The sequence below is a fragment of the Pistacia vera genome, unplaced genomic scaffold (genome assembly GCF_008641045.1).
Source record: "Pistacia vera cultivar Batoury unplaced genomic scaffold, PisVer_v2 Contig433, whole genome shotgun sequence".
NCBI classification, from domain to species: domain Eukaryota; kingdom Viridiplantae; phylum Streptophyta; class Magnoliopsida; order Sapindales; family Anacardiaceae; genus Pistacia; species Pistacia vera.
In genome coordinates this window covers 101591-104660 of record NW_022196261.1, presented here as the reverse complement: position 1 = coordinate 104660, position 3070 = coordinate 101591, and positions in this window count along the sequence as shown.

Here is a 3070-nt window from a genome sequence, read left to right as displayed (position 1 = left end):
ACCTACCCACAAGACACCTCGAACTTTGTCTCTTTTGCTCTCATTTTCTTCTTTGTGTTCGCCCATAGGGTAACTCGAGATTCCTCCATCTCCTTCTCATGGTTCAAGCTCTCTCTTTCTTTCTTGAAGCTCATGCTCTCACGAGCTCAAGTCTCTAGTAAACCTTGCCATTGTCATCTAAAGCTCTTTGACCTGATCATTCTTCTTTTGAAGCTCTTGCTTCTAGAACTCTATTGCTTGCAAAATAGTCTTTTTCTGCCAGAAGTGTACTCACCTGAAGTTGTGCTTCACTTGCGGCTTCGTTGGAATCCACAAGGCTTGCCTCAATTTGACGATCTCCTCCTTCATTTCATTGAGTTTTCCTTTTAAGTTGATCTTCATCTTGTTGTGCGTGATGTTTAGGGCGAGCACAAACCACAAAGAAAAATGAATAAGAGTTAGTTTTTTTAAGAAAACTAAGGAATTCAATCAGCATTCAAAGAGATCACAAGGACAGAAGTTTGCTTTACCTGGCTCTACATTTGGAGCATAGTGACCAAAAGGTCGGAAGGTTTGGAGGCTATGTACCTTTCAAAGGTCAACTCTAGTTGGCACTTAAGCAGTGTAAAGATCACCAACCTTGGGTGATCGGGAAGCTGCCCGAGGAGATCCGGGAAGCTGCCCGAGGAGATCTGAGACTGACTTGTCTTGACCTCTCATGTCGAGAATTTCCTCGGTATGTTCTTGGTCGGCTTCTTTTTCTTTTTCTTGAGTGGCCTCACCTTTCTTCCATTGAGATGCCTCCTGCACATCTTTTGGATGGGCCTTTGAAGCATGAGGTTGGGTAGGTTGCAGTCTGGCAGGCAACACCCCGCAGTCGTCTGATTCAAACTCAGACTCTTCTACTGTTATTGTCTTCCTCATTTTCGTGCCCATAGTTTTCTTCTTCATCAGATGTGTTACAGCAGGCTAGGAAGCTTCTTCACGTCACTCCACAGCTAGTCGCCTTTTGGCACCAATTTAGGTCCCAGTTACAGGGACATTGGCTAAAGTTGCTCTAACTTGGGATTCTGGATGCAACCTTGGGAATGTGATTCCCGCAAGTTGCTTTTTTTTCTTCGATTGTATGGCTATTGCATGACATACAAAAACGATAAGCAATTAGAGTCCAAATATGTAAAAGACTTGGGTTTTTCAGTTAAAGAAAAACTTACGAGCTGAACTGTCCAAGTATGCTTCAGAGGAGAAGAATCCATACTTCTGGAGATTTTCTATCATCATGAGCAGCTTCACATCACGACCTCTATCCACAAGTTGACCAAAGGTTTGAATGCAGTTGCGATTTGTCAACAGCTATAATTTGGTCGTTTTGTTTTCTACATAAGAAAAGAGTTTGTTAGTCTATATTTCTAAAAAAGAGCAAGTAAAAAAAGGCCAAGGACCTGAAATTGAAGGGAAAAACCTACTTGGTTCTTGAAATTTACAAACACTTTTGTACTTAAAGAAAAAATATTTGGTTTCGTATGCTTTCATGTTACTGGGATAACCAAATATTCCTTCCTCAATCGTTGATCGCTTGGAGAGGTAGTACGAGTCCTTATCTTTACTCTTCTTCAAAATGTAAGTGCATGCGAGCTCCAACGTCGTTGGCTCTTCGGGTTCGTGCTCGCAGAACAATATATGCATAGCAACAACTATCATATATGCGTTCGATGTCAACTAGAATGGTGCAACCTGGAAGTGGTCGAGGATCGACTTGATGCAGAGATGGAAGGGAATTCTCACTTTGCATTTAAAAATCGCTTCGGAGATCACAACCATTCCCTTGGGAGGATCCTGAGCCGTATATTGCCTCTTTCGGAATACATCTACTGAAATTGCATATCGGTCCAATGCTTTCTATATTTCTTCCGGCGTGACAGATGACCTTATCAACTTTTTGAGTTCTGCAAAGGTACCTGATACATGTGAGATTTCACCACTAGCTCTTCTCATTTCAGGGATCTCCATTGACTCTAGTGTCTGTAAAGGTATGACATTTAAAGGAGACTCAAACCTTGAAAAATCTACCTCACACGATGACTCAAAAGATGTAGAGGAAATCTTTATAGTTTATGGCATGGCTGTCTAGTTTCTAACCCTAAAAACAATCCTCCGGGACTCTTTATCCTAAGGGTCTGCTTGAGAGTTTTTTTTTCCACTAGTTTTGAGGGGTTTTTAATTAGACTGGTTTTGCAGTGTTTTAAAACCATTACTTGCCAGATTTTTTATGCACTGGTTTTGATTGGCTCAAAACCTCCCAGAACCAGTGTATTGTATTTTTAAGGGGTTTATAAAACACCCCAAATCGGGGTGTTTTGGTTGGTTTTAGAATTATATTCCACAAATACCATATCCACTACAAAACTATCCCAATTATATCAAAAAAAAAAAAAAAAATTAACCATATTATGTGCATCTCCAACCATATTAAATATAAAAATAATCTTAGGCAATTATAAAAAAAAAAATTATTAAAATCTCATTTCTAGATGCTTTCTTGGAGAAGTAGAGCTACAATTTTCCAATCATTCTAGATGCTGCAAAGAATGGCGAATAAGGATAAGGAGACTTTATCACATTTGAAATTATAAAATATTAATAAGTAGAAAACAAATAAAGAACCCTTACCTTGTAATTGAAAAAACAAAACTCCCAAGCCTTGGTTGAAGTTGGGGTATTTTTATGGGCATATATGCAAATTTATCATTTTAAAAAACTGTCAGAACCACTAGAAAATAAACTCCCAAGCACAGGTTGGGTGTTTTAAAAACCGCTACTAAAAACCCTTCAAAACTACTATAGTGGTTTACCCTCAAAATTGCTACGGTGGTTTACCCTCATAACTGCTACCATGAAACTCCTAAACAGACTCTAAGTTTTTAAGCCTTCAAGTGTTTTTCTCGAACACTATCTAGAAGTACTTCTTTCCTAAACCTACCAGATACCCATAGCCACCATGATTGTAAAAAACTTGCAAGAATGTGAAGAAGAGAAAAAGGAAGAATTTTCTTTACCTCACGGTTGCCTAAAATGGGTGCTCTAGTGTAGT